A 14,145-nucleotide genomic window follows, 5' to 3' on the forward strand; every position below is an offset into this window, starting at 1 on the left:
CAGCTTCCACATCCTTCTATTCCACGTGGCGCCATCACACGTGACATGGTCTATGAACAGGCCAGCTTTCTCCACAATAATGACGGCCTCAATCATCATCTTTAACAAAACGTCTCCTTTGACATTCTCTTTAGTCGCAAAGACGCCGACAATCTGACTCCACTTACCCACAAAAGGCACAAACATAATTATCATTCCGTGGTCACAATGCTGATACCTCTCTTCTGGTTTTGTGAAGTCACCTAGGTCGACGAAGCCTTGAATCTGACCGGATGACGAAACGCTGAAGTGCTCAGAGAGCTTGACCTCATCTACGAGGAGTCCATGTTTTTGATACTCGGACATAGTTGACGTCTTCATTTTCAGAATATTCATTGCTGTCATGTTAAATCCAAACGCCAACCAGGTATGACTTTATATATTTCTTTAGTGTCATCTTGCCTGGCAAGACCAAGATCTCATGTTTGCGAATGTGGTCATACAAGTGAGGGCTCTTCAGCTTCATTAAAATACATTCAAGAAGCCAGTCCTGTGCATACTTCATACCCTTCCTGCTCGCCCTCTTTGATGCTTTGAAAGACTGTCGCACACTTGCCTGCTGTTTTGGAGGGAGGCGCATTATGCTTTTTTCTAGCACCTCATCTTCAATGGTGGCATTTTTTGCTCTCATTTCTTCAAGCTGCTCCTCCATTCTAAGTAACTTGGTTTTCATGTGGCGATTTTTCTCCCGGAGAATCCGCAGCCTAGCAACTGGCGTCCTCTGCTGCTTCCTACGATTTACATCGCTTCTTCGAGTGAGCAAGGCCTTCCTCAAGTACTTGCATGATATACAGGCTAATCCTGCAATGGGTTGAAAAAAATAATGATCCATCAGTGCACATATCAGCTTTAAATGACATTCACTGGGCTGTTTTGCTGTTAAGAACACTGATGTGTAAATCAGTCAACAAAAAATTCAGAATACACAAGAAAGGCAACCATAGTGCTGACAACTGAGCGAACGAAATAAATGAACGAGACAAAAAAGTGTCCAAATATTATGCATTATAAATTTAAGGTTTTTTAGAGCATAACCCAAGCGTCTAGTTTGCTACTGGAAATTTAGGAATAAAACATAGCTGCACACTGACACACGACTAAGTAAATTTTCGCGTACTCACCTGCTTCATTTACAATTCCTTTGCACTTGCATCTCTGGACGAGTCCATCTGCAACAATCATTTGTTGCTTCAGTCCGTCGGTGATGGGCACAGCTCCAAAATCTTCTCACTTGCCTGCTCCCTTGCAGACTTGCAAAGAATGTGCGCCATCCAGCACCTGCCTGGCCTCATCCATCGTCCGCGACACACTTTCTGATACTAGTTTCTTTCGTAAGTACGTGCGACAAATCACTTCACTAGGGCTCTCGCCGTAGTTCATAAGCAGAGTCTTCTCAACGCTAACTGTGTTTTTCTCGCTATCCAACGAAGAAAAGAAAAATACCCAATGCCTTCGTAGTTCTGAAATGTGTGCAGTGCCCAGTGGTCAGTGGGTTTGGGAACTTCACTCAGCTCAAAGGCGCGATTTTCAGCATCGTCACGTATATCCACAGTTTCACTGCACTGGAGGTCCTCTTCCAGGCACCGCTTTTCTGTCGGGTCGAAGCGGAAATGTGAGGCATCTCTCTTCCTCGTGGGATGTTCTCGCAATGGATTTTTTAAAGATACGCGGGGTGATTAGGCAAAATCGTGGGCACTGCGCCTGTTGAGAGCGAGGGCTTCCCGCGTGGTGTATGTGCCTCCTTGCCTCTCAGTATATATCTTTCTTCGAAATGTAGCTCGCACACTGCGTCAGTGATTTCCAGCAGCTTGTCCTTGCGATGTAGATTCCGCTCCCACGTGCGTCGCATTTCTTCATCGTCGGGGACACTGAATAGAGACAACTTCGGGGCACCTTTATTCCTGCTGTACCCAGCCTTACAACCAGGCGCATAACAATAGCTCTTTCGCCGAGGTCTCCCCATCACAAGATTCGATAAATCAGCGCTGCGTTCAGTACACGCCACCAACAAAGCAAACACTCGGGAGTCTGAGCCTATGCGAACGCGGGCGGCCAGGACGCAGCTTCAGGTGCAAGGAGCAGTGGCACCACCACACGGCGGCAGAAAATTTCCGTGCGTTTCACCTCGCCGGCGCTGCCTCCAACCGCTCTCCCTCGCCCCACTACCCTAATCTAGTGCACTCTACTTGTATCTTTTTAGCTGACGATTTCTCAACATCCAATAGGGATACGTGACACAAAAGCGCCAATGCGGTACGAGTTTTTTTTATTTTTTACTGGCTTGTTGTGCCGCTGTTGCCAGATGCACAGACTGTTTTCTACCGAAAACGGATAGCTGAGAGCTTCGAGTTTCAAACGAAACCCAAATGGTTGCGCTCCGCGGCACGGTTTTTGCGCGGTACGCGTTTAAGTTGTTCTCGCGAGAAAAACTTTTACATGGATGACTTTGAAGAGCAATAAATCGATAAATACTGCATAGAGAGTTGTAATATTTCATCTATGGGTTCTTGAGAACGTCTAGATTCGGGAAAAATATACTTTGAGAAGTCGATTTTTTTGTCATTTTTCGGCCGCAAACCCCCGTGTCTCCCCTTAACAAAACACTACGCTAAAGCTGAGTCAACCGCTCAAAGCCATACAGAGTCATAGAAAAGTCAAAAATTTCTAAAGAGCAAGACTTATTCCAATTGACATGCAAAACAGACATAATTACAGTGGACCTGACCAACAAGCCCAAACAGCCACTTTAGTTAACAAGGAGTAGCCCTAAGCAAATAAACAGCAGTCATTGCATGCCCAGAACAATGTCATCATTTTGTGCATAACTGAGTTTTCACAGGACCCTCATGAACTGAAACTTAAGAGGTGTGAAGCAGTATTACTAAACGTATATCATATTAACAGCCGCATGTACTGTGTACTTGAAGGCTGCACACTTCACTGGTACAGAGCTCTTTGAACACAGCGATAAAGGACTCATTACCCTTCTGATGGAAAAGTCTAACATTTTTACCATTAAATCCGTTAGTTATATAGCAATCACAGAAAAAAAAATATCATTGCCTCTATGCTGTGCTACTTAATGGTGATTTCCATTGGTCGATTTGGAGTGGCGTCCCGAGTCCACGCCAGAATGACTGAATGTGCCATGAGGCTACCCAGTCCTGATCGACCAGCGAAACATGAACATGTTCTGGCAAGGAGCCCAGAGAAGCTCTCATGCGCAACCGTTTCCGGAAGTTGGGTGTGGCACCCGTCTGCGCATTTTCACTTGACGATAACGAGCGATGATGGCACAATTCAGTGGTGTCTTGCTCTTAGCTTGTGCGGTGCATCACATTTTGTCATGCCCAACGGTCAGTGAAAACGGCTGAATACCAGGAATGAGTGCATACCCTGCGTATGTCTTTACTGCGCATCTCAATAATTTCAAACTGCGTTGGTGATGTAGCCAATGACTTTTCAACAGTTTGCGAGGCGATACAAGAAACATATTTTAATAAATGGCTCTATATGAGCATACAAATTGATATCACTGGTACTGGTCTCTGGGCTCCTTCAACCACTTCTTGAATTAATCGAGGTGAGAAGCATCACTCTTCGTTTCAACCATAGTTTTTTCATAATAATTAGAAACTGGTTTCAACAATGCCATTAGAATATAAACAAATACCCAGGGTTAACAACGATATTTAAGACCATGCTTAAAACTGCAAACGCGGCACGGCTATTCTGGAAGTGACAGCACCGCACCCTCGGAGTTCAGGCTAAATCCGGCTCTTTGTGGCGGATCAACAAAGAGTGCTCAGCTGTGGCAACCAGCGGAAGTCACAAATCTGATCCAGATCGACCAGTGGCATTTGCATTCACTGCCGAGCAAGAAAAGCTGATCTGGATCTACAAGTGGAATTCGCCATAACATACCTAGATTTGAAAGCCAAAGTTAAAACTTTTGCACTGCCTCTAAAGGTAGAGAAATAAGCATGCCACCAAACAGTAAGAATTAGAATTTGCTCCATTTTGTGCATCTGGACCGAGTAGTGTGAAAGATCAAACCAAAGACCTCGAGCCAACTCTTCAGGCCCACGCACAGTAAAAATATGATTTTATCTGACAAATAGATTCCTACTTTTCCCCTGCAATTTTTGTTCAATCAGAGATGAGGAATTGTTGGATGCTGGCTGGAGTCTGCACATGCATGTCTTCCTTGTCATGTAGCTTGCTCACAGTAATGCCAGACATATTGATCAGATAGCGCTGGTTGCTGAGAGCAGAGCATTTTGACACCATACTTTGAACGCACGCTCCATGTAGTAATGAGCACATAGCATACAGACAGCATCTCGTGACTTCGAAATGTACATTAACGGCTTAATGTAAGCGCCAAATGGCAAGATGTGAATTAGACACTTTTATTCACTAGCTCAAGCAGTGGCATGTTGGTAGTTTGAAGCTGTCTAGCAGTGCTAAGACATGAGCATTATGCACTCCTTAATGTTGTGCCATAATGATTATTGTACCAGTACAATGTATCACCTTCAAGTGCTGAGTAAATCTGGCATGTTTCGAAAGTGTAAACGGGAAACTCACCTCTGAAAAAATGCGAGTTGTTGCACCTTTCTCAGGTTAGGACATGTTGAAGACGTAGTAGGCAAGCCGTGTCGCCTTGCCAAAGCTTGTTGGCTCAGAAAAGAGCATTTGTTGCTCTCATGCAATATAGCATTCGTTCTGAAAAATGCTGTCTGCAAGAATGTAGTACGATAATTAGGAGTACTACGATTAAATTACTACCCAGGTAAATGTATTTAATGGCACAAGTCACTTGTGCAAATTATGATTTCAGTGATCGAATGAGTGGTGGTTGTAAGTTTTTTATGCAAGAAATTTTTCTGTTTCAGATACTTTCCTGTATAAGCTAAAAAAATATACTCGATGTCGGCACAGCTGGCTTACAGTAGGCTTTTTACTTTGCACGCAACATACAAAGTGTTTCCCCTAAGATTTCACACAATTTTTTAAAATTGGATGACTCAGTTAGAGGAGTGCTTTTTTCGGCATAACATTGTCAGTACTGTAGTACATCAGAATACAACTACGCCATGCTAACTAGCGAGCTGATCAATCAATATTGAATAATTAGCTTTTTAACTATTAATGTTAGGCTCTTAATTGAGAGGCGTGTAGCTCGCCGTAATAAATATCCATATCAGTCTTCAGAATTTCGAAAATGCGGTTACCCTCAGCACTCTGGCCCAACAATTTTTGGCTGTTTTGTGCTAAAATACATGCGCTTTTGAGGAGCTTGCAGGAAAAACAACCTCTCCAGTGCACATAAACCATCGAAATAGCAAAAATTTGGGCACAGAGCCGAGGGTAAGTTGAAGGTGACCGCATTTTTGAAGTTCTAAAAACTGATGTGATAAAACCACTTGCACACACACATTACTTACGGTGCGCTACACACCTCTCAATAATTAGGGAGCCTAACAGGAATAGTTACAGTTAACCATTCAATATCAGTTAACCAGCCTGCTAGTTAGCACGTATTAGCTGTATTGTGAGGCGCTATACCGCTGGCAATGCTATGCCAAGAATGTGCTCTTCTAGCTGAATAATCCTATTTTTAAAACTGTGTAAAGTCTTAGGTGAAACACCCTCTATAATGCTTTTAGGACCACTTTTCAAGGTTCCCATAGGAAAGCAATCCAACTTTTTATGCATAAAGCATGTAGTCTGACTTTAGGTAAGGCAGTTTATTGCGACACGTTTGAAATAAAGAAATTGTTTCATTACGACATCTCCAGAAGTGAATACAACAATGACATCACTTCGATTCAGTGTAGCATTGAAGAAATAAATACGATGTATAGAGAAGCTTACCAAGTGCCACAGCAGTTGGAGTAAATGGCAAGTCATGCAGCCTCTCCGTGATGCTTGTTCCTTCCAGATAACCAACAAAGACAACACAATGCATTCTAACTTAAACACGAGATAACCTTCCTGATAACCAACAAAGACAACACAATGCATTCTAACTTAAACACGAGATAATAGACATTAGCACTGCTCCATGTCCTATCCACGGGATGACAGCAGCTCGTAACACACTAGCGTGTCCTATCAACATAATTAAATTGCATAATGCTGCCTTCTAGACTTTTCACCAATACAAAATCACATTTTATGACGCTGAGTAAAGGAAATTTTAAGATATGCATGTGGCATCATTTTGAAAATCATATGACGTCAACTTGTTTTACTATACTGACTGGTTGGCAGAATAACATAGCAGTATGCTAGGCCTGGGTGGCTGCAGCCAGCTGCTCTTATTTTAATTTGCATCCTACTACAGTTCTGAGGTCAGAAAGAGCAAAGAACTCACTTCAAAAACTCAAAAGAGTTGGCCAACATTGTCCTTGAAATGGGCTGTGAGAAGTGGAACAAAAACGGCTTCTTTTGCTCCTTGGTTGCCTCTACTTTCCTCGTGCTCCATTTGTGCATAGTGGTATAGCACCTCCTTTTTCATACTCTTTTGAGAAAGTTGGCCAGTGCAGAAGCACAGAGTGTTTTTTTTCTTCAGATATGGCCTGAAAAAACTCGGTAGATGAGTAAAACTACATTCGCATTCATTATGAAAGGTCCGAGCAACAGACTGCATCTGTCTCAAGTGGTGCAAAATTGTACAAAAAGAGAACTCTTCAATTCTCTTGATGGTGATGGGCACTAGCATTGCAAATGACTCAAAAGCTTCATAAATGGCTGGCATGATTGTCAGATAGCTTTACCACAGTGCTCTGATTTATATGTATAGAAGTACAGCATAAATGCAGCCTATCTGAAGAGTTCTCAAGAGTTCAGCACAAGTTTTCTTGTATTCCATGAAAATTTAAACCTGTTTTTATACAGGCTGCTGCCACCCTAGCAGGAGACAGCTGAATCAATTGTGTACCACTGATTCCTGCAAGGGACTAAGTCACGGCTATTCTTGTTTTCGGCAACATGGGCCTGCCCAGAATGAAGAGGTCGCAGAATTTCGTGTCAAATGAAAATACTGTTCTCTAAACCATTGCTGCCCAGGTGATTTAGAGCAATGAAAGTACCATGATGTAAAAAAGCACTCTCCTCTTACTAAATATAATGTTTCAATAGTCCTGTCACGTTATAAGCATCAGAATAATAAAAACGCCTCGAATGCGGGAGGTGCGGAGTTCGATCTCCAGTGCCGCCGGGTACCCACCGGTGATACAATGCGTACAAGCTTTCCCCTGCCTGGTGCTCGGCTTCTTTAGGGTGAAATGCTTGGGAAATGGGTCTCTGACCCCACCTTGTGCCATGGCGCTCTTTGGCTAAAGCTGCACTTGAGCCATAAAAATTCATCATCAGAATAACGAAAAACATTTCTGATAAATACAGCATTAGCAACATTCACCTTTACATCTTTTCCGAGCAGCTGGTCTGCATGTCCGTAGAAAAAGCGGGCAAGGAAAAGCAGAGACCACTGTGCTTTGATTTCAGTGGTCTGTTGCACCGAATCATCCAAACTAATGCAGTCTATCTGGTCACAATATGTTTCTTGCATGTATTGCAGTGCCGAAGGTAAGTTGATTTCTCTGGCACTGTTGAGGCCCTCCTGTCTCAAAAATCTTATTTTCTCTTCAGTGGCATCGCCATTTGAATCCAGGATTGGTTGCCAATTTAGGCACCCATAGGAAACATTGGCACGCTCTTTGAATGTCAATCCGGTACTTGGGATGGTTGCTTTTTGCCACGGGTCATATTCTCCACTCCGTTTTTCATTTGCTGGAAAAGCGAATCGTATCCACGGTCTAGCAGGTGCTCATCCATACCTCTGTCCTTTAGTGTGGGGAATTCTTCTACAAGCTTCTTAGCCAAGCTTCGGATGAATTCTCTCCTGCGCCGTGAGCATTTTGCAATCATTTGCCCAAAAATACATTGTACAAGGTCCTGCCTGTCTTTTGGGCGAAGAAGGGGACCAGCTGGCCTCAGGCAGGCTAGAACAGTTTCTTGAAAGCTGCCGCTGTCAAGCTTAAAGGTGAAATAATCCTGAAGTGCAGCAGTCTCCCCTCCAGGATTTGAACTCATAATGTGTGCCTGAGGGACCTGCGAGTGAAACAAGTATTTGGCAGCACATTAAATTTGGAGGACAACTCAATCATGGCATAGTACACTGGCTATAAGTAACTAAACAATCCAGCAAAATGAAGACGCTAGGATTTTCGGCTAAGAGTAGACACAAATACACAAACTTGTATTCTGATTTGAAGCCATCCATTCAGATTGAAGTAGTATAACACATTTATCGTAAAATTCAGGCACTATATTTTCCCCACAGGGGGGCATCTGCAGCTTGCAGGCGTTGGTGAGTGGTGACACCACGGCTTCCCGAGCATCCGCAGGGACATCCCCGCAAGGGGATGATGGTGAACAGTGCATCACCACGGACCCGAGCACCCGTGCCTAGTCGTGCGTGGCATCGCCGTGTCCGGGTAAAAGGGGATCCTGGTGGTTGAGCTGATGCTGAGCGTTTGGACCCTTAAGGTCTTTGGCGGAGGCAACACACCACTTTGGCCCCAGTTTCCTGTAGACGGCACCTCCGGCCTGACCCGACCGGGGGAAATCGGCAGTCGCCTTTTCCCGTCCTCCTCTCCATCTTTTACTTTCCTATCTTCTTTCTGACTACTGTCTTGTCTCCTCCTCGTTTCCTGTTTTTTTTTTCTGTCTTCATGGGCGGCTAGGGTTAATTAACCTTGTGTGGCAAACTACCATGGGTTTTCGTCATATAGTTGAGGTGTACAGCTGGCGTGTGTAGGACTTGCGTGCAAGTTCCTGTCCCGTCCCCTTGTTAGGCTTTGTGGTGGATGGCTGGCACCGCGACTGAAAAACTAAATTTTTTTATGGCTCCTCTCCATTCCAAACCTGATCACTCTCTAAAAAGAGGGCAGAACGATGATTTTTTTCAAAAAAGAAAAGTGTCATTCCCAAAATTTCATGTTATTCATAGCAAAGCTGAAGAAAAACAAGCAAGACTGATTTCCCCGTTCCTGGTAGCAAAGTGCCTGACAGATACCTTGTGCTTTGGGTACAAGGTATCAAAAATGGCTAGTGGCGACTTACTGCTCGAACTACGTGGCACCGTCCAGCACTCGAAACTTGCAAACATTGTATCGATAGGGGAGATTCCTGTCTCCATCACGTCACACCGATCTTTCAACACAGTCCGAGGCGTCATATCAGAAATTGATTTTTTTCACCTCTCTGAAAAAGGAATGCTTGAAGGCCTTGCCGACCAAGATGTCATAAATGTTCAGCGGATAAAGATCCGGAAGGATAACAAGGAAATGGATATGAAACACCTGATCCTCACTTTGAGCACCAACACACTACCTGAAAGCCTTGAAGTCGGGTACCTAAAAATAAATGAAAGGTCATATATACCCAACCCACGCAGATGTTTTAAATGCCAGAGGTTCGGCCATGGCTCACAGATTTGTCGCGGCCGCATAACTTGTGCGAAATGCTTGTCGAAGGCCCACCAGTCAGATGAATGTGTTGCTGCCCCGCGGTGCACAGATTGTGAAGGAGACCATGCTGCATATTCCAGGGCTTGTCCGTCCTGGAAGAAAGAAAAAGAAATAATTACTCTGAAAACCAGTGAAAACGTTTCTTTCAAGGAAGCAAGAAGGCGATACGCCGAAACAGATTCTGCTTCACTGCAAAAACAAACTTCGCCGATGTGTTGTGTGGGCGCTGCGCATCACACCAGGCTTCGGCACCTGTCCAGGCCGCACGCAGTGGGCCTATGGCAGGGCCATCTGTGCCCTCTGGTGGAGTAGCTGACACTACTCTGCCAACCCCAAAGCAGGCTGTTCAGACCCCCGGGTCAGCGGGCTTCAAGACCTCTTCCTACAGGTCGAAGTCTAACTCAAAAGTCAGCGTGCGTCCTGCATGGTCGTCCAGCGCCTCTGCAGAGGCGATGGACACGATCCAGGGCAGCCCCGTGCCGTCCATGTCGGATGGACGGCGGAGGTCCTTGGATCGATCAAAAAATGTGAGGCTCTGAGTCACGGGGCCAAATCAAAGTTAATCTAATTTTATCTGCACACGTGCATACAACATTAAGATGGCTTTCATAATACACTGGAACTGCAGAGGTCTCATAAATAACTATAACAACATTAAAGACATTTTCAACACAATTTCCCCTTTTCCTTTATGTGTGCAGCAAACCTATCTAGGCCCTCGGCGCACAAAGGTGCTAAAGAAGTATACCGTTTTCCGCCGTGACCGAGAGGGGGCGAGCAGACTCGGGAGGTGTAGGCATCATTGTGCAACCTCGAGTAGCAGGAGGCGAGATCAAACTGAAAACTACGTTTGAAGTCGTAGCAGCCACTGTGGTTGGTTACAAAACCATTACACTTTGTAGCATATATTTTCAACCACATCTCGAAGGAACACAACATGAATTAGAGAATCTTTTAGAACAGTTACCGGAGCCATGCTTGATAGTTATCGATTTTAATGCACACTTTTGTTTCTGGGGCAGTGAGAAAACCAATAGCAGAGGTTGGGTATTGAGGATTTTATACTATCCAACAATATTTGTTTATTCAACACCGGTAAACCTACTTATTGTCCTAGTTCAGGAAAAATGAGTGTTTTAGATTTGTCTTCTAGCTCCATCAGTTTTTACCGATTTTAAATTCGATGTTTTAGACAACCCAAATCGAAGCGATCATCTCCCTGTTGAAATTTGCCTGTCATTCCCAACATCAGTCACCCCGACAAAACCACGGCGTTCGAAGCTCAATTTAGCAGACTGGCAGCTTTTTAGAACAGCAGCAATGTTAGAAAATATTGCTTTAGAAAATGTTAATGTAAATGAAATAAATGAAAAGTTCAAAAATTGTATACTTGCTGACACACACTTGGCTATCCCCGAATCTTTAGGAATAGTACTACGCAACCATAAAGTGTGGTGGACACGAGATTGCAAAGAAGCAAAAAAACAACAAAATAAAGCTTGAGGTATATTTCGCCAATACCCCACACAGGAGAACCTTATAAACTTTAAAAAAGCAAGAGCAAACGCGTTGCACATACGTCGAAATGCCGAAAAATCATCTTGGCAGCGTTTCATTTTCTCGATAAACAGCCAAGTCTCATCGAAAAAAATGTTGGACGAAGAACACAAACTGGATGTTCGCTACTCTCCGTTCACAGTTCTTCTTCTGGCAGCCCCTGGAGTACAAATATCAAAGAACAAGCTGACATATTAGGTGAACATTTTTCCACTGTATCTAGTTCCTCTCACTATACAGAATCATTTTTAAAATATTAAAATGCAGCTGAAAAAGAAAGACTGCCGACAAAGGGCAGTGCTCACAAAGCATATAATAGCCCATTTACTCTACAATAAATTAACAGCGTACTTTTTTCCGGGAAACAGACTGCACCAGAATCAGATGAAGTTCATTACGAAATGCTCGCCCACCTGTCCGAACCCGCTGTAGACTTGCTTCTGAAATTTTTTTAACAAAATATGGTTATCAGGAGAGATACCGGAGGCTTGGAAAAAAGCTATTATTGTACCGTTGTTGAAGCCAGAAAAGGTACCTACCTCCCCTGGCAATTACAGGCCTATAGCCCTAACAAGCATACTTGCCAAATCCATTGAAAGCGTCCTAAACATTAGATTAATGTTTCTATTACAATCCTGTGATCTTCTTGACATCCATCAGTGTGGATTTAAAAAGACATGCTCTTGGTGGGCTCGGCGGCTGTGTAACCGCACAGTCTAACCCTTTCGCCTTCATCATGCAGATTCTTCTGGTCGTCGTTCGCGTGGCCATTTCCGCCCTGCTGTCTGCGCGCCCTGGAACCGCAGTGCTTCCCACGCATGCTGATGCCGGAAACAGCAACAGGCCCTGCTGCAACCCTACAGTCATCATCTCGCCATTTTCCGGAATGCCCCTCGGGCAACACTGGACACTACCGTATCTCTGGCAAGCGCGAAACTGCGAGCGACATCACCATTGGAAGCTATAAAGGAGCAGCGTCCATTCGTGCCTCTCTATGGGCCCGGCGACTGTGCAACCACACAGCCTAACCCTTTCGCCTTCATCATGCGAGTTGGTAATTTCTACAGCCTATTTGCTAAGAAAACTAGCAATTATCTTTTACTACAGGTACCAAGCACACAGAGCTGTGTCTGTATTGGTATTGAATGTGTTCATGTTGTTCGATTCTTGTTACTTTTGGCTGGGGATATTGAATTTAACCCGGGACCTGATTTTGAAACCGTGCTTGTTGAGCTAAAGAAACTGTCTACCGGGAAATCTACACTTCTCTCAGAGATAAAAGACATGAAAAATCAACTTATGGCTACAGACGCAACAATCGCTGACTTATTAGCGCGCATATGTGTCCTTGAGGAACAAAAACAACTTATCACTGAGATGCTATCGCGCCTTGACTTGATGGAGACAGCGACAACGCAAATGTGCGCTCAGATAAAGAACCTTGAAGCTCGTGTTGATGACGCTGAGAACCCGTCACGTCTGAACAATGTAATAATTTATGGCATCCCTGACACTGATCCTGCAGAAACTTATGCACAATCTAAGGAAGCTGTAATCAGTCGGTACCCTACGTATAACAGTTGATCTAATCGATATTGAGCGCGCGCATCGCCTTGGCCGTCACACACCTGGCAAGATAAGACCAATAATCGTTAAATTTCACTCCCACAAAACGAAGCTGAATATTCTGTCCAATGGAAAAAATTCAAAGATACTGGATACAGCGCCAGTGAGGACTTCTCGCCTGCTGTTAGGAAGGCTCGAAAGCAACTTATCACCTTTGCAAAAAGCAAATCTACGGCTTATATGCTGAGTTACAAAACCTTGTTTATCAGCCACGCACGATACGTTTATGACTACTCCTCGGAAGCTATCAAAGAAATATTATAGCACCCACCTAGAAAAAGCGCCCCACAGCATTACTTTAGGCCCGCGTCTCGACTAACACCTCAGTCCACACTTTTATTCCTAAGAGGGAAGAAATCTCCAGTCCTGTTCACTCATCCAATAGCAACGTCCTCGTATTAACCGAAACCTGGCTGACTCGCGAAATAAACGACAGAGAAATCCTGGCAGACTTATCGAACTTTAAGGGGGGATGCGGGGCTAAAATACCGATTTTCGGAAAAAAAATGTGTTTTAAAGCTTGAGTTGTTTTGGATTGCTGGTTTAATGAAGAATATTCTCACCAAGTTTGGTTGTTATCGGAGAAGTAGAAAAGAAGAAAATGAATTTTTTTCACGACACGGTGGGGCGCATTTGCCGTCGAAGGCGTCTGTGAACGCTCTTTTCAAGACGCGGCCGCGGTGCGGGCAAAAAACCGAACGTGAAGTGAATGCCTGTGATAGAAAGTTTGTTTTTCGCGCTGTTTAGTGACGGAATACTTTCCATCGAGACTATGCAAGGCAACTATCGAAGAACTAAAAAAGAAAGGCATATTACTGGCCGCAGAAACCGAAACAGGAGCTCGAACCGAAGCAGTGGGTAGCAAACCGAAACAGGAACTCGGATTGGCGGAAATGTACCACGTGGCCACCCAACGCTGTTTTCGCGCCATTTGGAGTCGTTCCTGCTTTGGTTGCGCTCGACGCTTGCTATGTGTTGCTATATCTTCCTTCTGTGAGCTTATTGCGATCATCGGGTGGCCGGTGGTGTGACCCGAAGATGCCCGCAACGAAGGCTTCGACACGGAAAAGCTTCGGGAAGCGAAAACGCACGACGAAAGCGAGAGGCCTAAACAGCACTGGGCGACCGCCAGCAAGTGAGTGTCTGCCTGTGCGTTCGCCAAGCCCAAGCCTGCTGCCGGCGGCTGATGCGAACCCTACAAGCTCCGATGGTGGTTCGTCACCTATGGAAATGTCTACTGGTTCTGCTGATGGTGGTGAGTGCCAATTGACAACATTTGAAAGGAAGGTCGCACTACTTTGCCAGGGTCCTGCCGACGAAAGCGAGAAAACGCCGGAGCCCAGCGGCTACCGTTTTGTAAAAGTTACAGCCATCAAGGCGG

General features: G+C 44.6%; 1 long non-coding RNA gene across 1 annotated transcript in view; it reads left to right on the forward strand.

Moving 5' to 3' along the window:
* Window positions 1–13,608, forward strand: part of LOC144121966 (uncharacterized) — a 117,520-nt gene extending 103,912 nt beyond the window's left edge. Inside the window, exon 3 of the long non-coding RNA XR_013312762.1 lies at window positions 11,881–13,608. This is a non-coding gene — a long non-coding RNA (uncharacterized LOC144121966). The remainder of the gene's footprint in view (window positions 1–11,880) is intronic.
* Window positions 13,609–14,145: the final 537 nt, after the last annotated feature.

Source organism: Amblyomma americanum, chromosome 2 (assembly GCF_052857255.1).
Source record: "Amblyomma americanum isolate KBUSLIRL-KWMA chromosome 2, ASM5285725v1, whole genome shotgun sequence".
NCBI lineage: Eukaryota > Metazoa > Arthropoda > Arachnida > Ixodida > Ixodidae > Amblyomma > Amblyomma americanum.